The sequence below is a fragment of the Eptesicus fuscus genome, chromosome 10, assembly GCF_027574615.1.
Source record: "Eptesicus fuscus isolate TK198812 chromosome 10, DD_ASM_mEF_20220401, whole genome shotgun sequence".
Lineage (NCBI taxonomy): Eukaryota > Metazoa > Chordata > Mammalia > Chiroptera > Vespertilionidae > Eptesicus > Eptesicus fuscus.
Genome location: NC_072482.1, coordinates 5,514,447 through 5,538,606, shown reverse-complemented (window position 1 = coordinate 5,538,606; position 24,160 = coordinate 5,514,447). Strand labels below are relative to the sequence as shown.

Here is a 24,160-nt window from a genome sequence, read left to right as displayed (position 1 = left end):
GCAAAGGCAACAAAACCAAAATTAAACAAGTAGGACTACATTACACTAAAAAGCTTCTGCCCAGTAAAGGAAACCATCAACAAAATGAAAAGGCAACCAACAAAGTGAGAGAAAAAAATTGAAAATCATATATCCAATAATGGGTTAATATCCAAAACATATAAAGAACTCATACAACTCAATAGCAAGAAACCGAAAAATATGATTAAAAGCGGCCAGAGGATCTGTATATTTTTCCAACGATGTACTGATGGCCAATAGGTATATTCAACATCCCTAATCACCAGAGAAATGCAAATCAAAACCACAATCAGATATCACCACATACATACAAGCTAGAATGGCTATTATAAAAAACGAGAAGAAATAAGTATTGGCAAGGATATGGAGAAGAGGGAACTTTTATGCACTATTGGTGAGAATGTGAGTTGATATAGGCATTATGGAAAACTAGAGGCCCAGTGCATGAAATTTGTGCATGGGTAGGATCCCTAGGCCTGGCCGGCGATCAGGGCCAATCGGGGCCTTCCTTCGTTACGCCCCCTGGTGGTCAGCGCATGTCATAGTGAGCAATTGAACTCCTGGTCTCCTGGTTGAACTCCTGTGGGGACAATTTGCATGTAAGACTTTTATATATATAGATAGTACGAAGATTCCTCAAAAACTAAAAATAGAACTAGCAGATAATTCAATAATTCTACCTCTCGGTATTTAACCAAAGAAAATAAAAACGCTAACTCTAAAAGATATATACTTCCCTATGTTCATTGCAGCACCCTATATAATAAAAACCTAATATGCTAGGTGTCTGGTCAACCAATCAGCTGTTCAACCAATCAAAGTATAATATGCTAATGATATGCTAAGGCCGCTCAACTGCTCACTATGACATGCACTGACCACCAGGGAGCAGACAGTCGACCAGTCGACCAGTTGCTATGATGTGCATTAACCACCAGGGGGCAGATGCTCCGACCAGTAGGTTAGCTTGCTGCTGGGGTCTGGCTGATCGGGACTGAGTGAGATGGGCCAGACATGGCCTGGAGCCTTCCAGCGGTCCCTCCCCGGCCCTAATCATGCACCAGTGGGGTCCCTTGGTCTGGCCTGTGCCCTCTCGCAATCCGGGACCCCTCAGGGGATGTTGGAGAACTGGTTTTGGCCCAATCTCTCAGGCCAGGCTGAGGGACCCCACTGGTGCACAAATTCGTGCACTGGGCCTCTAGTTATTTATAATAGTCAAGATATGAAAACAATCTATGTCTAACAACAGATGAATGGATAAAGAAAGTATAATATATATATTACAATGGAATGTTATTCAGCCATAAAAAAGAATGCTAATGAAATAAGTCAGACTGAGAAAGACAAATACTGTATGATCTCATTTATATGTAGAATCTAAAAAAACAAAATAAAAACGCCCAGCTTGTGTGGCTCAGTGGTTGAGCACTAACCTATATACCAAGAGGTTGCTGCTTTGCTCTGATCAGGGCACATGCCCAGCTTGTGGCCTTGATCCCCCAGTGGGGGCATGCAGGAGGCAGCCTATGTCTTTTTTCTTGTCTAAAGTTTTACATATGTCTCCTTTTCCCCCAATTGAACCCCTTCCCCAGCCATTCCCGCCCCAGGCAAGCCCCCACCGCCCCAGTGTCTGTGTCCATTCATTATGCTAATATGCATGCATACAAGCCCTTTGGTTGTTCTCTAACCGCCCCCCTCCCCTGCCATTTGTCTCTGGATCTATTTTTGTTCATTAGTTTATGTTGATCATTATATCCCACATGAGTGAGATCACGTGATATTTATTTTTCTCCGACTGGCTTATTTCGCTTAGCATCATGCTCTCCAGTTCCATCCATGCTGTTGCAAATGGTAAAAGTTCCTTCTTTTTTATGGCGGTGTAGTATTCCATTGTGTAAATGTACCACAGTTTTTTAATCCACTCATCTGCTGATGGGCACTTAGGCTGTTTCCAAACCTTAGCTATTGTAAATTGTGCTGCTATGAATATAGGGGTGCATATATCCTTTCTGATTGGTGTTTCTGGTTCCTTGGGATATATTCCTAGAAGTGGGATTACTGGATCAAATGGGAGTTCCATTTTTAACTTTTTGAGGAAACTCCATACTGTGTTCCACAGTGGCTGCACCAGTCTGCATTCCCACCAGCAGTGCAGGAGGGTTCCTTTTTCTCCGCATCCTCGCCAGCACTTGCCATTTGTTGATGATAGCCATTCTGACAGGTGTGAGATGGTATCTCATGTTGTTTTGATTTGCATCTCTCAGATGATTAGTGACTTTGAGCATGTTTTCATATGTCTCTTGGCCTTCTGTATGTCCTCTTTCGAAAAGTGTCTATTTAGGTCCTTTGCCCATTTTTTGATTGGATTGGTTATCTTCCTTTTGTTAAGTCGTATGAGTTCTCTGTAAATTTTGGAGATTAAACCCTTATCGGAAATATCATCGACAAATATGTTCTCCCAGGCAGTGGGCTTTCTTGTTGTTTGTTGATGGTTTCTTTTGCTGTGCAGAAGCTTTTTATTTTCATGTAGTCCCATTTGTTTATTTTCTCCTTCATCTCCATTGCCCTAGGAACTGTGTCGGTAAAGATATTGCTACGACATATGTCTGCTATTTTGCAGCGTATGGAGTCTTGTAGGATTTTTATGGTTTCCCGTCTTACATTTAAGCCCTTTAGCCATTTTGAGTTTGTTTTTGTGTATGGTGTATGTTGGTGATCTAATTTCATTTTTTTGCATGTATCTGACCAAATTTCCCAGCACCATTTATTGAAGAGACTGTCTTGACTCCATTGTATGCTCTTGAGGAGGCAGCCTATTTTTGATGTTTCTATCTCTCTCTCTCCTTTCTCCCTCTCCCTTTTCTCTCTAAAAGCCAATAAAAACATATTTAAAAAGAAACCCAAACAATAAAACAAAACCAAGCTCCTTGATACAGAGAACAGATTGTGATTACCAGAGGATGGGGGCTGGGTGTGGGCAAAATGGATAAAGGCACGAACTCCAGTTATAAAATAAATACGCTTTGGGGATACAATGTACGGCATGGTGACAATACTATATTGCATATTTGACAGTTACAAACAGGGTAAATCTTAAAAGTTCTCATCACAAGAAAAAAATTCTGTAACTATGTATGTTGATGGATGTTAACTAAACTTACCATGGTGATAATTTTTCAACATATACAAATGTTAGATCATTATTGTTGTACACCTGAAACTAATACGAATGTGTATTATACAGTAAAACCTCAACATAATGGACTAATTTGGGCTAGGGGGTATCCGTTATATAATAAAGTAGGTTTTCCAAATGTGTACTTAAAAAATTGACAAGTTAGTTTATCTGTTTTTACTGATGTAGACACGTTTGTGTAATTAAAATTAAGCACACATGAAAAGTTTAATTTCACAGAAAAGTTTTCCATGTTACAGTAATTTTAAATTTATACTGAGTAGGTCTAGTAAATGCGTGCATTCACCAGTTACCTCTAGTAACAAATGCACACAGCTGGGGCGTGGCTTAGTGCGTGTAGAACATCCTGCCAGGTGTTAAAACTGCTGCAGAAAGACACACCACGTGACAACAAAACCAATTACCAGGTGTGATGCGGTGTGATCATGTGTTAATCATTTGCTGAACATTGTTTATGAGCAGTGACTCTTGCATTTAAATATGTAGACTATAGTTATAGATATATCATATTTATTTCTGTTGGCAATATTACTACAGTGTTTTTTTTCCAACATATAGCCTATATATAAAATTTGTTAAAAATAACAGTGAATTAATAACCAAAAAACCCTGTTAATTTAATTATAAGCAAATATTAGTTAAAAGGCTGAAACCAATTTGGCTCAGTGGATAGAGCGTCGGTCTGCGGACTGAAAGGTCCCAGGTTTGATTCCAGTCAAGGGCATGTACATTGGTCGCGGGCACATCCCCAGTGGGGTGTGTGCAGGAGGCAGCTGGTCGATGTATCTCTCTCATCGATGTTTCTAGCTCTCTATCCCTCTCCCTTCCTCTCTGTGAAAAATCAATAAAGTATATTAAAAAAATATATTAGTTAAAAATATCTTAAAATTAACAGGGTGTTAATTTTCACATATGACATATGGACGGGAAATTTTATCAGTTAAACCTCAAGTCCATTAAATCGAGGTCCATAAAATCAAGGGTTAACTGTATGTCAATTATACCTCAAATTTTTAAAAAAGCCTAGCTACCTGTTTCAGGTGAGTATCACTCTCACCTCTTCACTATCCTATATAATAAAGAGGTAAAATGCAAATTGACCATCACTCCAACACACAAGATGGCTGCCCCCATGTGGACACAAGATGGCTGCCACAAGATGGCCAGCAGGGGAGGGCAGTTGGGAGGGACCAGGCCTGCAAGGGAGGGCAGTTAGGGGGGACCAAGGCCTGCAGGGGAGGGCAGTTGGGGGGAACCAAGCCTGCAGGAGAGGGCAGTTGGGGGGGACCAGGCCTGCAGAGGAGGGCAGTTGGGGGGCGACCAGGCCTGCAGGGGAGGGCAGTTAGGAGTGACCAGGCTGGCAGGGGAGGGCAGTTGGGGGGAACCAGGCCTGCAGGAGAGGGCAGTTGGGGGGGACCAGGCCTGCAGGGGAGGGCAGTTGGGGGGGACCAGGCCTGCAGGGGAGGGCAGTTAGGAGTGACCAGGCTGGCAGAGGAGGGCAGTTGGGGGCGACCAGGCTGGCAGGGGAGGACAATTGGGGGGGACCCAGGCCTGCAGGGGAGGGCAGTTGGGGGCAACCAGGCCTGCAGGGGAGGGCAGTTAGGGGCGATCAGGCTGGCAGGGGAGGGCAGTTAGGGGCAATCGGGCCGGCAGGGGAGTGGTTAGGGGGTGATCAGGCTGGCAGGCAGAAGTGGTTAGGGGCAACCAGGCAGGCAGGCAGTCGAGTGGTTGGGAGCCAGCAGTCCTGGATTGTGAGAGGAATGTCCGATCCCAGTGGGATCAGGCCTAAATGGGCAGTCAGACATCCCTCGAGGGGTCCCAGATTGGAGGGTGCAGGCTGGGCTGAGGGACACCTCCCTCCCCGTGCACGAATTTTGTGCACCGGGCCTCTAGTCCTATATAATAAAAGAGTAATATGCAAATTGACCATCACTCCAAGACACAAGTTGGCCTCCCCCATGTGGTCAAAGATGGCTGCAACCATGTGGACACAAGATGGCTGCCACAAGATGGCCTGCAGGGGAGGGCACCCGTGGCCAGTTAGGGGTGACCAGGCCAGCAGAGGAGGGCAGTTGGGGGTGACCAGGCCAGCAGAGAAGGGCAGTTGGGGGTGACTAGGCCAGCAGAGGAGGGCAGTTGGGGGTGACCAGGCCTGCAGGGGAGGGCAGTTGTGGACGATCAGGCAAGCAGGGAGGGCAGTTGGGGGGGCGGGCCCAGGCCTGCAGGGGAGAGCAGTTGGGGGAGACCAGGCCTGGAGGGGAGGGCAGTTGGGGGGGGGACCAGGCCTGCAGTGGAGGGCAGTTGGGGGGGAACCGGGCCTGCAGTGGAGGACAGTTGGGGGGGACCCAGGCCTGCAGGCAAGGGCAGTTGCAGGGGGACCAGGCCTGCAGGGGAGGACAGTTAGGGGCAATCGGGCCGGCGGGGGAGCAGTTAGGTGTCGATCAGGCTGGCAGGGGAGTCGTTAGGGTGTGATCAGGCTAGTAGGCAGAAGCGGTTAGCGGCAATCAGGCAGAGGCAGGCGAGTGGTTGGGAGCCAGCAGTCCTGGATTGAGGGATGTCCGACCGCCCGTTCAGGCCCAATCCCACCGGGGTCCCAGATTGGAGAGGGTGCAGGCTGGGCTGAGGAACACCCCTTCCCCCCCCCATGCACGAATTTTGTGCACCGGGCCTCTAGTGTACTATAAGTTTCTAACTTATGTCCTCAAACTCTTCCCTGTTTCCTATTCATTGTGTAATTTTTTGTCAGGATGACTTAAAAAGTACAAATCTAAATTTACCACTGCCTTGATCAAAACTCTTCAAAGGCTTCCTCATAATCCACCTTGTAGACAAGGCTGGTCCCTCAGAAGTCCCTGCAGCTCCAGGCACTGCCACTTCCCAGCACTCGCACTCCTTCACCTACTTTACTACTTATCATACCTCTAACATCTGCTGCCTACACAGGACTCTGGGCTGCAGCCTGGTTTCTGGGTCACTGTGGGCTCTCTACAAATCCCTGAGGAGTGACTCACAGGGTCCTTGTAGGCAAGGACTGGAGCGTCCAGCTGGCAGACTTCCTCTGCATCTGCCATGGCGTGGAGCCTACTGGGGCTGGAGAGCCCACAGTTGTGAAGCTTCTGCTTATGGTTCAGTGGTTAAGGTTCTCTTTGCCACACACCCAAAGAATTCCCCTGGGCTTGGAATCTAGATGGGCTACTTGATCCTCACTACCTGCCAGCTGATCTCCTCGTCAGTGCTGCCCAAACTGTGTCCATGTCAGAGCACCCAGAGAGGATATTTGCATGCTACACTATGGATATTGCTGCCTGAAGCCAGAAGCAACAACAGCTGGGACTTTGGTAGCCCCAAGGGCTGAATGGATCAACTTCTTAACATAACTATAGTCCATTTGTGACACACTGGTTGGGATGCTCTACCCTAGACTTGGCCTCTCCAGTAGGATAATTCATTCATTCTGTCCATAAACACAGAATGGGCTAAGCTCCAGGGATAGCAATACTATTACCATTAATAATGAATACCACTATAGAACTAACCATGTACTAAGCATTTTACATGTAACTCATTTACTCCTCACAACAATCCTATTATTTTCCCCATTTTACAACCGAGGAAATTGAAGCCCAAGACATTAAGGAACTTGTTCAAGGTTACACAGCTAAGAAGTGGGAGAGGAGGATTTGAACCCAGGCCATCTGGTTCTTAAGTACTCTACTATGCTGCCCAGCACAGAGGTTTTTAGCTGGGGGTTTATGAACCCTGAAGCTACCTAGAAACAGTGTGTGAACTTGAGCATTTTTCTGAAGTGGGCAGAGTCCAAGACTGTCATCAGTCTTACAGGGATAACGGTAGCCCTAGCTGGTTTGGGTCAGAGGTTAGAATGTTGGCCCACAGACCTAGGGGTAGATTCGATCCCCGGTTAAGGGCATATACCTTGGTTGCATGTTCCCCAGCCCCAATAGGGATGAGTGCAGAAGGCAATCAATCATCAATGTTTCTCTCTCTCTCTCTCCCTCCTCCCTCCCTTCCACTCTCTCTGAGAATCAATGGAAAAAATATCCTCTGGTGAGTATTAACAACAATAAAAAGCACAATGGGTCTAGGTTGGAATTCTGACATCTGACCCATCTTCTGGTTTGCTGGGACCCCAGCAGTGACCCCAACCTGGCCCAGAGCCCTGCTAACTCCCACAGAGTCCCACTCCTTTGGAAGAAAGCTCTAGTCCTGGCCTCTCTTAGTCTGCTCCATGATCCTCGACTTTCATGCTCTTTCCAGGGAGGGAAACTGTTCTGGTAACCAGTTGTTGTGTAAAGGTACTGTGTCCGAAACAAGAAAACATGTGAGAAACTAGGTCTGAAATAAAGCAGACTATAAGTAGAAAGGGATTACAACATGACCTCAAATCTGTCTGGCACGGACCTACAGCTGCTGCAGCAATGGTGGTTTAATTGAGCTCATCTCTATTCTATTGGGACTTTTTGAGGAAAATTCATAGTGTGGTTAAAACACAAGCTCTGCAGTGAGCTAGTCTGGATTCTACCTCTTTGAAACTGTGTGCTCTTGGGCAACTGAACCTCTCTGAGCCTCAGATGGCACTTGTAAAAAAGGGGATAGCACTGGCCGGTGGCTCAGTGGTTGGAGCATCAGACTGAGCACCGAAGGGTCATGGGTTCGATTCTGATCAAGGGCACAGGTTTGATCCCCAGCCTCGGTGGGGGCGTATGCAGGAGGCAACCAATTGGTGTCTCTCTCTCACATCAATGTTTCTCTCTTCCTCTCCCCTGTCCTTCCACTCTCTCTAAAAAAAAAAAAAAAAATCAATGGAAAAAATATCCTTTGGTGAGATTAACAAAAACGGGGGGGGGGGGGGGGGGGTGGACAATAATGAAACCTTCTTTATAGGTTGTTGTAAGAACGAATGAAGTCACGTATGTCAGCATTTAGCAGGTGCTGGGACAGAGGAAGTACTTTGGAAATATGGGCTCCAAGGAGGGGATGGGAGAGGAGCCTAAAGGGAGAGGCGTTTGAAGCAATGGGTATTTCTAAAACATAGCCAAGAATAGTGGCAACAGCCCAGGACTAGTCTGCAGAAATGGCTTCTAATCCTGATTCTACCTCCCGTGACAGCCACCTACTTTGTAAAATGAAGCACTGGCCCAGATGACCCTGAAATCCTTTCTATTGCTCATGCTGGTTATATTTATCAAATATATAGCCCTTAATATGTGCCTGCCACTGTTCAAAGCACTTTACCTACATTAACCCTTTTATTTATTTTTTAAAAATATGTTTTTATTGATTTTAGAGAAAGAGGAAAGGAGAGGAAGAGAGGGAGGGAAGGAGAGAGAGAGAAAGAGAGAGACATCAATGTGAGAATCATCAATCGGCTGCTTCCTGCACACACCCTGACCGGGGACTGAGCCTGAAACCTGGGCATATGCCCTGACCAGGAATCGAACTGGCGATCTTTTGGTGCATGGGATAATGCTCAACCAACTGAGCCACACCATCTAGGGCAACTCTTCTTTCTAATCTTAAAAATAATCCTATGAGGATGTAAGTACATTTTGCCCATTTTACAGATGAGGTGACTGAGGCTTAGAGGTGAAGTAATTTGTCCAAGTTTCCATAGCTGAAGCCAGGATTCAAAGCCAGGCAGGCTGGCCCCATACCTCTCAATATCTGGTGTATTTCTTCCTTCTGCCAATCCACCGTGACACAATGTCAGCACTCAAAACACTAGAATATTGTTTGTTTAACTTTCATCTCATCCACTACAACTGAAACCCAGTTCTTCTGGACCTGCCATAATGGAAAGAGGGAATAGCTGAGCCACATTTCCCTTTGAGTCTTCTTAGACTCAAAGCAAAGAAATCTCCACTCCTTTACATATTCTCATGTCCAGGCTAAATATTCAATTTTCCTCCTTAAGCTTCATAATATAAACATGGGGTGGGGGACGTCCGACCCAAAGGCGGAATAAGGCCCGAGAAATCATTTGATCTAGCCCTGCCAGGTATTAGGGGTGAGTTAATGTTTTACCAAATATAGCAGGCTAATTTTTAAGTTGATAATTTTGTATGTCCCAAGAATGATGTTATAAACATACAAATGGCCCACCCCTGATTATAAACCTTTAAAACAGTCCACTCTTGCTCTCTAACCTTTCCCGATGTCTGAAGCTGCCTTCCAACAGAGCCTGGCAGAGGTGCTTCATGGCTGCCAGGCATGTACAAGTGTCTGCCACTTCTCTCCCTTTATTTCATCAAATGGTTTTCTCTGAATCCTGGGTCGGTACTAAACTAACAACAGTGAGGCTGACAGAGTCAAAGAGAGGCCTCAGATGGCTGCGTGTGAGCAGTTCCTGCCTGCACCTGACATTTTAGATTCATAACTCCGGTGGCCCTCTGAGGAAGGGCGAGGGGGTGCAGGGCAGCTGCTCTGTTCTCTGTGGAGGGTTAGGGTTTACCAGCTCCCCCACGACCTGAACTGAGAGGGGAGAGATAGACTGGGGGAGGGCAAAGGGGGTAAGAGCCACGACAAAAGGTAGGGATGACTCCCAGAAGCAGCAGCAAGTGCAGTTTTAGTTTATTGCTTCTTGTTATTTTTTGTTAATCCTCACCCGAGGATATTTTTCATTGATTTTTAGAAAGAGTGGAAGGGAGGGGAGAGAGAGAGAGAGAGAAAGATCAATGTGAGAGAGACACATCGATTGGCTGCCTCCTGAAAGCCCTGGATATCAAGCCTGCAACCCAGGCAACATGCCCTTGACTAGACTCGAACCCAGGACCCTTCAGTCCATGGGTCGACACTCTATCCACTGAGCCAAACCCGTTAGTCTGTTCGTTGCATTTTTAAATGAGCTTAACCTATTGTTGACTCTGAGGCAGGAAATAGCCCTATGGCTTCATAATACGGGGGGGGGGGGGGGGCCCCCACAAAAAATAGGTTTATAGTTATGAGTTCTCAAAACATGGAGTTTGTCCTTGTATTATTATTTATTAATTATGGTATTATTTCCAGATGAACAACTGTAAACCCACCCCATATAGAAATGCTTTCCAATGTAAAAACATAAATTATACTTATTGGGGAGAAATAACATTTAGAAACTTTTTAGATACTTCGGGTCTTTAGGGCTCTCTATGAAACAAAGTGTGTTTAAACTGCATCCTCACGGCAGAAGCAGAAAAATCCGGGGCCTGAAAGACGGGAAACTAAAGAGTAGCCATGTGTTTGTTTCTGACTCCATCCATCCGGTTCAGATAACCGGATCCAACACACGCTGGGCTCCTCCTGACTACAACCTGCTCTCTCTTCCACCCTTTCTGCCACCAGCCCTCCCTGGGCATTTACAACAGGCTTTCTGTACTCTGTCTGAGCCAGCCTGGAGGGCAACTGTATTTAGAAGCAAAAAAAAAGGAACTTAAGAAAAAATGTGACTTAATTTTCACTCATGAAATTCCTCATTTGGGATATAGAAAACTTCTCAGAGAGGACAAAATGGTATTAAGTTGGGAGGGATAAAGGCCAAGAGAGTCAAGGGGCAAATTAGAACCAGATTTGGAAGAGCTGTAGTAAAATTATTCAGTATGTGTTATTATAGAAAAAGACTTCAATGCACACGCACTGATGTTAAAAGCCCAAATCACTTTTTAGTATGGTTCCTATTTGGCTACTACAGTTTTACAGATTTGAATCAGTCACAGCAAAAGAAGTAATTAGGCAAAAGAATTATTTTCAATTTCAAAAGGACAGTGAAAATGCAGACCCCTTTACTGCAGAACAGAATTCATTTAAACTAAAGCAGATAACTTAAAAATCTAATTGTCAGCCGTATGTTTAAGTGAATTTTAACACCTTAATTTGTAAACACCCAATCAGGGCTGAGTTTCAAACCCACTTTCTGTCCATGAGGAGGAAAGCCCGGATAAAGGCATTTTGGAAGAGTTATCCTAAGGACTTGCTTCCCACCAACAAGCAGCTAGTACAGCTCTGATGAAGTGCCACCGGGACTGCTTCTGGAATCGGCGTGGGGTGACTGACCACTGGCTGAGGAAGGGCTACTGAAAGCGGTGGGGCCCCCCCCCCCCCCCGCACCAGCAGGACAGACGGGACGGTCACAGCCAGTTAGAACCATCGCCCTGTGGCAGAAAGGTTACATTTGCTTCATTAGCTCATTAAAATGGAACAATATCCAGATCCTTACAAGGAAGAGAAGGCAAAAACAAGCAAAAAAAAAAAAAAATCAAGTCAAAAGAAGAGTTAGTTTAAAAAAACATTAGGGGGAAATATTAAAGAAATAAACCATAAGACATGATATTAAAAACACATGCAACTGAACTGTACACTTAAAAATGGTTAAGAGCGCCCGGCCAGTGTGGCTCAGTTGGTTGAGCGTCATCCCATGCACCCAAGAGGTCACCACTTGGATTCCCAGTCAGGGCACATGCCCAGTTTGTGGGCTTGATCCCTAGTATGAGGTGTGCAAGAGGCAGCCGATGGGTGTTTCTCTCTCATAGATGTTTCTATCTCTCTCTCCCTCTCCCTCTGTACAAAATCAACAAAAACATGTACTTAAGAAAAAAAATGGTTAAGATGCCCTGGCAGTTGTGGTTCAGTGGTTACAGCATTTGCCCTTGAACTGAAGGGTTCTGGCGTTCTATTCCCGATCAAGGGTGCATACCTGGGTTGCAGGTTTGATCCCTGGCCCCTGTTGGGGCGAGTGCTGGAGGCACGCTCGAATCAGAATTTCTCTTTCCCTCCCCCACCCTCCCTCCCTTCCACTCTCTCTAAAAATCAATGAAAAAATATCCTCAGGTAAGGATTAACAACAACAAAAAAATTAATTAAGATGGCAAATTTTACTGTATTTTGCCACAATTTAAAAAATTGGGTGAAAAAATACATGCAGACACATAAACCTTTAAGAATAATATCAAATTCCCACTGGACAAATAAGGAAACAATATGAAATGAAAAGCAAAACAAACAAAAAAACAAAACAAAAAAAAAAAAAAACAACACTAAGAAAGAATAATCATGACAATATTTTACTTATTAAATTACCAAAACTCAAAGTAAAAGTATTAACATCCAATAGACAATGAGATACTACTGCACCCCTATTAGAATGGCCAAAATCCAAAACACTGACACCACCAAATGCTGGCAAGTATGTGGAGGAACAGAAACTCTTATTTATAACTGGTGGGAATGCAAGATGGCGCTCTGGAAGACAGTTTGGCCGTCTCTTACAAAGCCAACCATACCCTTACCAAATGATCCAACAATCCTAGTCCTAATTTACCCAAATGAGTAGAAAACTTGTGTTCATAACTGCCAAAAATGGGAAGCGGCCGAGAGTGCCCTTTAATAAATCGACTGTGGTACATCTATACAATGGAATATTATTCAGTGGTAAAAGAAATGAGCTTAGTCATAAAAAGACATAGAGGAACCCTAAATGCATTTTGCTAAGTGAAAGAAGCCAATCTGAAAAGACTACATACAATATGAGTTCAACTATATGGCATTCTGGAAAAGGCAAAACTATAGAGACAGTGAAAATACCAGTGGTTGCCAAGGGTGCAGAGGGAGGAGAGGAGGGATGAACAGGTGAGCACAGGGCACTTTTAGGGCAGTGAAGCTATTCTGGGTGACACTGTAATGCTGGGTACCTGACATGCAATTCTCACAGTCCATAGAATGTACAGCACAGAGTGAATCATAATGTACACTATGGACTTTAGTTAATAATGACCAACATTGGTTCAATTGTAGCAGATAACGGCACCAATGCAAGGTGTTAATACAGGCACACCTTGTGTTATTGTGCTTCACAAATACCACTTTAAAAAATGGAAGGTTTGTGGCAATTCACTGAGTAAACATTAACAGGATTTTTGAAGAAGTTGATTCCAACCCTCATGGATGACTTGGAGGGGCTCAGGGTTTCAGGGGAGGAAGTAACTGCAGATGTGGTGGAAACAGCAAGAGAACTAGAGTTAGAAGTGGAGTCTGAAGATCTGACCGAGTGGTTGCATCTCCTGATAAAACTTGAACGGATAAGGAGTCTTACCGGTGAACAAAGAAAGTGGTTTCTTGAGATAGAATCTACTTTGGTGAAGATGCTGTGAAGACTGTTGAAATGACAACAAAGGATTTAGAATGTTACACAAACTTAGTTGATAAATCAGGGTTGAGAGGACTGGCTCCAATTTTGAAAGTTCTACTGCGGGTAAAATGCTGTGAAACAGCAGCACATGCTACAGAGAATCAGTCGTGAAAGGAAGAGTCAATCGATGCTGCAAACTCCATTGTCTTATTTTAAGTAACTGCCACAGACACGTCACCCTTCAGCCACCACTACCCTGTTCAGTCAGCAGACATCGACACTGAGGCACAACCCTCCACCAGCAAAAAGGTTATGACTAGTATGATTGCTGAAGGCTCAGATAATGGGGAGCGGTTATTAGTTATGTACAGTTTTTTTTACACATAATGCTAATGCTCGCTTATAGACTGCAGTATAAACATAACTTTTATATGCATAGAGAAACCAAAAAAACTTCTATGACTCACTTTATTGCAACATTTGCTTTACTGTGGTGGTCTGGAACTGAACCTGAAATATCTCCGAGGTCTGCTTAAAATAGGGGAAACTGGGAACTGAGGTGGGGGAAGTATACAGGAATACTCTGTACTTTGTTCAATTTTTCTGTATACTTAAAACTGCTCTAAGAAATAAAGTCTATTAATAAAAAAAAATTCCAACCATGGATGTTGGCAACGCCAGGAGGCTGGCCCACGCGCGCATTGCTGAGGGCACTACAGACTCCCCAGAGGGCAGAGTGTCAGTGCCGAACCCCACTGGGGAAAGTTGTGCACCTGAGAGCTAATAACCTCATCTTCATAATTCATCCCACAAAAGGAGTCCACAGAAAACAAGAGCTACCTGCACAAGGATGCTTGTTTAAACATTTTAGTCAAAAACCACGAGCCATCTGGATTAATGGAGAAGGGTTAACAAATTAATGCTAAGTGAAAAAGACATCAGCTCACAGAAACCTTAACTCCAAGGCAGATGATGGTAGAAGAGGCCAAGAACAGATGAACAGTTGTGCTCAAAGGGGTATGATCTTTAAAAAAAATAAGGTTGCTGAAATGAATAGATAGCCGCATTGAGCTGAGGTAATTCTCCAGTGGACACGAGACCCGTTAGCTTGGTTGCCAGCTCCTCCCTAGGATTTTCCTTTATTCTCCCCACAGCCTCTCTACTACTACCTGCACCTCATCCCTCCTAGGTACTGTACTGCAAAGAAAGGTACCTGTTCTTCCTCTAATGCATGTCAGTGTAAGTGCTGAGGTCGGGAACGAATTCCTCTGGATTTTTCTTCCTTTTTTTCTAACCACCGAAGGCCCAGTTACCTTTTTTGAATATATTTTTAAATGCAATGTTCTTCAAACTAGACTGTTGTGCTGTGTGTCTTCTGGAACCGAGTGTCATGGTGGGGCTCCACGATTCAGTACTCTACCCTGATCTCTAGGTAATCTATATATTCCTTTTGACGGGGAGAGTCTGTGTATGAAAGCCGGGGACGTGGAGCGGGAAGGATTTAGAATAGAAGGAGCAACAGGAGAGCCAGCGGGGCCACTCTGGCTCTAGAAATGTTACAGGAAAGAAATGAGCCGAGGCGGGCTGCTGTTAGCTCCCCGGGAAGTCAGAGAAGGGGGGCCTTGGGACAGGTTCAGGGAGTGAGCCTTGGACGAGCTGCCGCTGCCCATTGCTTCCCTGGCTGCAAGTGCTGTAGGGACCCTTAGCATTTAGGAGATGCGCGCCTGTGGGGGAAGAAAGACATGGGCATGCTCCGGGGAGGGAGCGCACACTATGTACATTCCTAACTCAAATCAATGTTCATGATGCCAAAGGGAAACAGGCCCAGTTGTACATTGTTCCTGGGAGTACACATGGTACAAGCTCTGTGTGGGGCAATTTGCCACATCAATCTAAATTAGCAATGTATACACCATCTGACCCAGCATTTCAGGTCTAGTCCAAGGTTATTCATGGCATCCTTGTATGCAATAACAACAAATTAGAAATAGCATAAAGAGAAGAAGCAACAGGAGAGCTGGGGCGGGGCTGCTTTGGCTCTCTAGAAATACAGGACTTCTTTACTATGTAGACATTAATAAGCAAGGGCGTTCTTAACATACTGACATGAAAAACTAAAATACAGGGTTAGAGTTGTGAGTACATGAAACAGTTTATTCTTGTATTATTATTTATTAATTATTGTATTATTTTCCACACAAACAACTGTAAACCTATTTTTGCCCCACCCTGTATATTAAATAAAAATGCAAGGTATAAAACAGTGCGTTTTGTATGCACCCATGGGCATTAAAAAACAATCTGTGGAAAGATAGTTAAGAAAATATTAACCAGGGTTGCCTGTGGAAGGCTGAGTGACTGGGGCAAAACAAAAGAAGGATGACTTTTCACTATGTCCTTCCTTCCTTCCTTCCTTCCTTCCTTCTTCTTTTTTAATATGTTTTTATTGATATCAGAGAGAAAGGGAGAGGGAGGGAGAGAAACATCAATGATGAAAGAGAATCATTGATTGGCTGCCTCCTGCACGCCCCACACTGGGGATCAAGCCCGCAACCCGGGCATGTGGCCTTGACTGGAATTGAACCCAGGACCCTTCATTCCACAGGTCGATGCTCTATCCACTGAGCGAAACCAGCTAGAGCTGTATCTTTCATACTTAAACAAACACGAAAGCCTCATGAATGTATTGCCTATGTAAGATAAATAAAAGAAGTCAGCCTAAAAGCATGCTCTGCATTCCCTTCGTTGGTTACAGGAATAGCTATGATTCTCTGTGAGGCATGGCTTGTCCAGTGCTGATGGGATAGATTCCATGATGTTACAGATTAGCAAAACCACATCTGAAAACTTAGCTTCACAATTCCTGGATGCCATTCTGGAGTATCATCTGGAACTGAACAAGCCGAGCGCGAGGCAACAGCAAATCTATATGAGACCTGAGGAAACACTGGCTTCAACCCGTGTGTCCCAGCCTGGCCACCAGGGTGGGTCCTGCAGGAATAGTGGCTAAGCAGGGTTTACCTTCACCCAAGGATCTGTTCACCGATTTTTAGAGAGAGAGGAACGGAGAGAGAAACATCGGATCAGTTGCCTCCCTTGTGTGTCTCAACCAGGGATCGAACCTGCAACCCAGGTATGTGCCCTGACCAGGAATTGAACCCACAACCTTTTTGGGGTATGGGACAGCGCTCCAACCAACTGGGTCTCCTGGCCAGGGGGCCCCTCACTGTTTTTAAGGTCTCAGGACAGTACTTCCTAGGTTAAGAGGACGATCTCAGACCCAAAGAACTCTGGTCTCAGGTACCCCTGCCACACCCTCCACATCCAAGCCTCAGGCCAGTTCTACAATCTCCCAGGGCCCCCAGTCCCTCGGTTCCTAACTGCATGGGTCTCATGCTTTATCAAAATGCCAAAGCAGAGGGACTTCCAACAAACAGAGTCATGCCGTGAGTAACACCACCAAGCTAAAAATTACACCTGGGCTGCTCAGAGATGAAGCCTCTAGGAGGGCAAGCCTGGTGTGTACCCAGAGGCACTGAAGCAGCACTCCCACGTCCAGCTGAGACAGTCCAAGTGCTATGAGGCACCGAATGTCGCATCCAACACTGCAGCTCTTTCTGATGCTGAACTGCACTTCTACCAGCAAAACAAAGATGACTGCACAGCACAGTGAGATCCTCACAGGTCACTCTCATTTCTATGCCTTCACTGATAGTGGCCAGGGCAAGAGGCATCTGCGGTTTTGTCAGCAGTTTAATGCCACCTGTTAAAGACAATGGCTTCAGCTGCACTTGGATTTGTGTCTCAGATACTCTTGTTTAGCTTGTCAGAGACTCTCTTTGCAATATCAACACCGACATCTAAATGACAGAGGGTAAACACGCGGAGCGACTGTGCTACCAGACGCAGTGAGGAGAGTAACCCTGCCATATGTTTTCCTTAAACTTGACTCTTTTGGGGGGAAATAACACACTCCTATTTTCCATTATACTGCTTATAATTCAAGGCCCCGGAGAGCATGCATTTCAGCTCAATCAGCACCTAACAAAGAATGTGCCCACAGATACTAGGTCACATTGTGAACTGAGCTTTAGCTCAAATTTGAATTCTAAATCAGCGCCAGTTATTGTGAACTAAATCCAATGGAAACTCCCAAGACTTCCATCTACTCTAGAACTACAAGCTTCTTAAGAGAAGTTCCCAGCAGAGCAGCAAATGTTAAGTGACAGAATGAGGAGGAAAGGAACTGAGTCCCACCACCCTAACTCTTCTCTAGCCCCAACTAGGATGACCAGTTTCCCCACTCGGAATACTACCTTGCCTCATCTCTCTCCCACACCCAGGTCAATAACAAGGTTTCCATGGTTAACGTCACACCAGACAACAGACTCCAGCCCTTTCCCTCTGCACTTGGCAGTGAAGCTACACCAGGAGGCTTAAAGGCACGGATGCATCTTCTATGCCATCATAGCCCCTGGATCCAGCATAGCACCCAGCACAAGGTAGGTACTCTCTGTATATTACTGGAGGGAGGGAGGGAGGGAGGGAGGGAGGGAGGGAGGGAGGGAGGGAGGGAGGGAGGGAAGGAGGGGGAGGGAGGGAGGGAGGAGTTCTACCACCAATGCCACCACCTTATGTAGGGCTCAGCACAAAATAATCTCAAGCTTACAGATGTATTACCTTCTTTACTCTAAGCACTAATTCATCAACCCTAGTCTAAAGCAGTCATTTTGCAGATAAAGATACAGAGGCCAGAGCTGCAGAGCGTCCCAAAGGATCACACCGCTCCACAGTGGCAGAGCCGGCCTCACACCTGAACCGCCTTCCCCGCCATACTCCTTCGTCTCTTCCCCAGCAATAGTGTTCTTTTAGTTCCCAGGAGAGCAGAAATTTACTCACGTCTAACATACTTGTAAATCCAGCTGCTTGGTCAATATCCCCATATAAAAAAAACCCCTCAAACTTGACATGTTCAAAAGTGAATTCCTTATCTTCCCCTTCTCACAACCTCCTCCTCCCCCAGGCTCCCTGATTTTCACTAAATGGGAACTCCATTCTTTAGTTGCTCAGGCCAAAAATGAGGGAGCCATCCTCAACTTCTCTATTTCTTTCACATGCAGCATCCACTCTATCAGCAAATCCTGTTGGCTCCTCTTTCAAAATATATATCCAGACTCCAACCACTTTTCACACTTTACTGTTTTACTTTGGGTCCAAGCCACCAACTTCTTTTGCCTGGACCACTGCAGTAGCCTCCTAACCAGTTTCCCTTCTCCCACTCTCGGCTCCTACACTTTTCAACATAGCAGCCAGAATGATCCTTTATGTCAGTTATTGTCACTTATCTGCCTAGAACCTTCTAATGACTCCCACCTCACTCACAATTCACAATAAAATCCAGTGCCGATGAGGCCCAATGTTATGTCACTAACCCACTCCCATCCCTACATCTCCTATGTTTCCTCTCTTACCCTACTACAGCCATACTCACTGGCATCCTCATGTTTCTCAAATATACTAGGCATACTCCTGCCTCAGGACCTTTGTACTTGCTATTCCCGCTGACTGGAATACATTTCCTCCACATATACTAGTACACTTGGCTCATTCCTTAACGTCATTCAGTTCTTTGCTCAAATGTTAGCTTTTTAGTGAGACCTTCTTTGACTACTCCATTTTAAATGTAATACTCTGACTCCTGGTATTCCCTGTTTCCCTTCTCTGCTTAATTTTCTCAATATATACTTTCCTTATTTGTTTATTGTTTGTCTCTCCCTCATCCACTCCCCAAAAGGTGAGCTCTTCAAGTCCTGGAACTTTGTTTTATTTAGTGCTGTACCCCCAGGGAACAGTATCTGGGCTCTAGCTGATATCCACCAGACATTTGTAGAATGGATGAGTGAATAAATGAACGTCGATACCTTTAGAATCTTCTAGTAATAGAAAGGCTTTAGACTAGAAGAACCTAGTTGAATCTGATCTCTCCCTCACCTCCCCCACTGCCTTAGCTTTTCCTCAGGTCCAGAGCCACAGGTGCTTGAGCCAGGATGTTACAATTCCCAGGCCTTCAGGTACAGAATTCTGCAGGGTGCTAATTTTTGTATTTAGCATCCTGGTATCTCACAAACAGAAGAGGTCAAAGATAGGCCAGGACTAAAAATACTACCAGCCTAGATAATGGTACTGACTCAGCAACAGCTCAGTTACTTTGAGGTGTTTTCCAAGGAACTGTGCTAAACTCTCACTTGTTCATCTAGCTGTCTTTTTTTTTTTTTAAACAATTATATTATGGATTTCAAACATGCACAACAGTAGAAAGAATAGTATAATGAACCCCATGAACGCATTACCCAACTTCAACAATTATCAACATTTTGTTAATTTGGTTTCTTCTATTCTGTCTCTGAAATCCCCACTAATATTTCATCTAGCTGTTTTTTGTTTTTTTGTGTTTTTTTTTTTTAAGAACTAGTCTATATATGACAGGCCCTGGCCTTGTAACCACGGTATTCCAGAAAGTATGTCAACCCAATCGCTAATCTTACCAGAATACAGTAAAAACAAGCACTTATACCATTCCCCCACTGGAGCAATGACTAAAAAAAAGAGATGTCTAAATTCCAGACTGTTAAAATCAAGGGACTGCCCACTGTCACCTTTGGAAGGATTTGGGGAGAGGGCTGTCGTAGCTACAAATGAATGTAGATGGAAGCTGTTTCTGTTTTCACTTGTTTGTACTGATGTAAAATTTCTGAATGTGTTCATTCAACCCAGTATTTACTGACTCCCTGAAAATATGAGGGACAGGATTTAGTTGACAGAAGGTAAAGAAAGCCCAGTCTCTCTTCTCAAAGAAATCACAGTGGGGGTGGGAGGCTGGGTGAGAAGAACACACAAATAACAAAGATACAAAGCAGAATAAGTACTGTGCCCTAAGAAAGATGAAATAAACCTAAGGCAAAAACTCTGTTTAATTTAATCCCAGCCAGAGTAAACTAGGCAGGTTTGAGGGCAAGTGGCTGAACATCGACCTATGCCCGGGTTGCGGGCTTGATCCCAGTGTTGCGGGGGGAGGGGGCAGGGGAGGCATGCAGGAGGCAGCCGATAAATGTTTCTCTCTCATCACTGATGTTTCTATCTCTCTCTCCCTCTCCCTTCCACTCTGAAATCAATAAAAATATATTTTAGAAATAAACAAAAAACAAACCCATAGCCCCATCCGGTTTGGCTCAGTGGATAGAGCTCAGCCTGCGGACTGACGGGTTCCAGGTTTGATTCCGGCCAAGAGCATATACCTAGGTTGCAGGTTTGATCCCTAGCCCTGGTCAGGGCTCGTGCTGGAGGCAACCAACCAATGTGTCTCTCTCACATCAATGTTTCTCTCTCTGTCTTTCCCCTTCCCTTCCACTCTCTCTAAAAATCAATGGGAAAATATCCTTGGGTGAGGATTAACAAAAAAGTAAATAAAAATAAATAAATAAACCCATGGAATTTGTAGACCCTGAGTTTACCCCTCCTTAACTCTGGGTTTTGTCTTCTGCTATATTTATTGCTGTAGAGTCAATAAGTATACATTACAGGAGGCCTGGGAATTTGGTGACCCACAGAATAGACTTTTGGATGTGAATCTTTAATGTCACATTTTGCTAGTCATCAGTCTTCCGGTGGGAGAGGAGAGGAAAGTCCTCCCAGGGCTTGGAAAACAATGGAGCTAATTCAATGCAGGCAGAAACTGACACTCAAAGCATTCTACCCCGAGGGCATGTACAGCAAGCAGTTTCATAAACAGGATAGGGTCGTGGGAGTGGGTCAAGGACACAAGGTTAGATTGATTCAGAAGAATTTCGTTGCTATCTAAAGGACTGTGATCTTGGTGATCTATTATCGGAACTTTCCAGAGAATCGTGTAGTTCTTTGGACAAGCCAAAGAGGCCAATGGTTTGGACAGTGCTGTGTGTGAAGGAAGGAGAGAGCTGAGTGGCAGGGTCGTTCATGTGGTCCTGGAGTTAGATGCACAGGGCAGAGGAAGAAGGCAGAGTTGGGATGGGAGAGAGGTTTATATTATAATCAATGTTATCAAAATTGGTGAGGTGAGGATAATTGGGAGAAAAATAAGGGAAATGAAGAGGATACTGTGAGAAGGGACAGGGGCACAGGGAGAGGGAAAAGGTGATAGATGATTCGGGTTTGAAAAGGACATCACTGATGAAAATGAGGAAAGTGCCAGGAGATCTGGGAATCTGAGAGGCAGGATCTCACAGCTTATTGGACAGAGTGTAAAAAGGAGGATCTTAAGATGAAAGGGTTATAAGCTGGGTGAAGGCAGTCACTATATGAGAGCTCATTACTAGTAGATGAAGGTTTTAGGTAAAGGATGTTGCTGAGGATGGCCGAAGGGATGCAGCTACAACACTAGAAGAGACTGAAAATAGGAAGAGATCATATGAGGAAAGACTGCTGGGCTAGAGGGCGTTAGAGTATATGAATTCCTGCGGGTAAGGAACTTAGTAGGATGAGAGGATCTGGGATAAAATGCCAATGAGGTGGGAGACACTTTAGGGTGAAATAATGAAGTGAGAAGGACTCTTAGGGTGAGATGACAACCGGATAAAGAATGAAGAGAGGTATTAAGGTGCAGGGGTCTCAGGGCATGTGGGGTCAAAAGTCACGAACAATGGGTTGAGGAAATCACAAAGCCATGGGGCAAAGGGTAACAGAAACCTTGGGTTTCGTGGAGTGAGTTGGTATGGGGCTTAGGAATTATAAAATAAGAAACAAGGGGCTGAAGGTGACCTAGAAAATTAGGTAGGTTTGAGGGCTCGAGAGGTAACGGAGCACATGGGCTTTGAAGACTGGGTTCCAATCCCAGCTGTGATACTTATCTGAGTTTCAGGTTCTTCCTTTATTTAAAACCAACTCAAAACAAACAAAAATGGGAAATTGTGGTGGATATAATAACAACCATCTCATGAGGTTGTTGAAAGGTAAACATGGACCAGGCAAGGTGCCAAGTGCTTTGGACACATTATCTCAGGCACTACTATTATCCTCACTAAACAAAAGTAGAGATGAGTGTTCAGAGAGGCTAAATGGAATGCCTGAGGTGCCATAGCTGAAGGGGCTACAGCCACACTAGAACTCCGTCTCTTATCACATCAGTGCCTAGAGCTGAAGCATTCTGCTATGCTGCTTGGCAAGCATGTTAACTGCTGGGGCCTGATCCAGGGAAGTGGGTATGGACTATTCAGAGTGTAGGGGGTCCGGGGAGTGAGACAATAAGGACATGACGCAAGTGGACCCTGGGGTGAGGTTACAAGAGTACACTCCTAGGGAAGGGCACAAAAATGATTGCAAACGAGCATTATCTTGACTGAGAATTGCAGAATTTCACAGCTGGAAGTAAACTCTGAGATCCTTTAACCCAACCTTATCACAATACGGAGGAGAAGCTGAGGTCCAGAGTGAAGAAGGGGCTTTTCCCAGGTTCCCAAAGCACAACCGCGGCAGAGCCAGGGACCACACACTCAGTCCGGAATTCTTTTGACACCTCCAACTACTACTACTTCATATTGATCTCCGTATCTTCCTGGCACCAGCCTGGTGCTAGGGCATTTTTAAGTCACGTGCTGACTGACACTGGCGGGCTGGGTGCAGAGAGGGACGGCAGTGGGGGTGACTTTAGGATGAAGGGGGAACATGGAGTGAAGATCATGAGGTAACAAGGCAAAGAAAGGCTGGTCAGGTACTGAGGGTTTGTAGATGACTGGGTGGGAACCTACTGAAGTAGGCTTGAGAGTCACCCAGTTTGTGGGAGAACACGGTAGGAAGGGCGGGGTTACGGGACCAGTGGGGTCCTTAAAAGGCTTGCGGTCATCCAGGAGGGGCGTGGGGATCTCGGGTCGGGAGTCACTGTATGAAACTGAGGGAGTCACTGAGTTGGTGGGAACCTGCGCAGAGCCGGGCAAGTTTCTAGGTTGTCAGAGTCAATGACTAAGAATTGAGGGTTACCTGGTGAGGTCTGAGGGTCAGTTGGTGGGGTGTGGGGCCACGGAGGTGGAAGCGGGCGCAGTCACGGGGTGGGGTTTGGGAGTCCCGGGGGAGGAGCAGCAGGCGGAATGAAGGGGAGGGATGGGGGCCGGGGGCCGGGGACCAGGACCCGGGTGGGGGAAGGGTCCGGCCGCCGTCCAGCCGCCTGGCCGCCGGGCTAGGGCAGGAGGAAGGTGGGCACGACGGGCTCGGGACCTTCCCGGGGCCCTGCGCCCGCCCGGCCTCCCACCTGGGCACGGTGGACCCTCTCTTCCCAGAGCCACCAACCTGACAGCCCCCGAGGGCGACTCCGCCGACAGACCGCCATGCACCGGGCCCGGCCACCAGCGCCGGCCCCGCAACCCGCCTGCGCCATCGCCCGCCCGCCCGCGCGCAGCTTGCCTCGCGCGGGATCCAGGTTCCAGGGCCACCGCACTCTCCTCTCCTCTCGGCGCGCCTCTACCGGCCCCGGAACCCGCATGCAAAATACCGGGCACGTCCACCCCGAACCCCCGTCGCCGCGGCCGCCGTCCTAGTTATCCTGGTTCCCGGGCCCCCGCAGCCCGGGCGGCCGGGCTCTGAGCCGTGCCCCTCGCAGCCCCGCCCCCGCCGGGGTGACGCACGGCCTCTGCCGGCGCCCGGGAGGGCGTGATGACGTCACGACGCCCCGATCCGCGCCCGGCAGGCTGCGGGCGGGTTGTCGCTATAGCAATGAGGAGCCGCCACCTGTCGCGCCCAGGGACGCGGTCCACCTGAGACTTGGCGGGAAGGGGAGGAGCGTCGCGGCCCGCGGGCTGGAA

General features: G+C 46.1%; 1 protein-coding gene across 3 annotated transcripts in view; it reads right to left on the bottom strand.

Annotated features, from left to right (window-relative positions):
- The window catches only part of ZNF76 (zinc finger protein 76), a 38,508-nt gene extending 14,570 nt beyond the window's left edge, over positions 1-23,938 (bottom strand). For 2 of the 3 annotated variants that reach the window (XM_054722193.1, XM_008151992.3), the window contains exon 1: positions 23,649-23,938. The gene's annotated coding sequence lies outside the window, so the exon portion shown is untranslated. Of the gene's footprint in view, positions 1-13,298; positions 13,363-23,648 lie in introns of those variants that run through there. The other variant, XM_054722192.1, reaches the window with a different exon arrangement.
- Positions 23,939-24,160: the final 222 nt, after the last annotated feature.